Here is a 218-nt window from a genome sequence, read left to right as displayed (position 1 = left end):
CTTAAATGGTCTAAGTTGGCGATTTAGCCCACCTGCTCAGAAGGGGCTACTTACTGGAGAAAAAATCTAATTAAACTTTTCAGCAGTTTGTTTGTTTGCTGTCACGCACAAATATCACAAAGGGCTATCTTTAGTTTGTCCACCGCGGGAGTCGAAACCAGATTTTAACATTATAAACCATCAACTTTCCGATGAGCCATGGAGGGGGGACTTTCAGC

Source organism: Limulus polyphemus, unplaced genomic scaffold (genome assembly GCF_000517525.1).
Source record: "Limulus polyphemus unplaced genomic scaffold, Limulus_polyphemus-2.1.2 Scaffold20, whole genome shotgun sequence".
NCBI classification, from domain to species: Eukaryota; Metazoa; Arthropoda; class Merostomata; order Xiphosura; family Limulidae; genus Limulus; species Limulus polyphemus.
The sequence above is the reverse complement of the archived record's forward strand: the minus strand, read 5'-3'. Positions refer to the sequence as shown.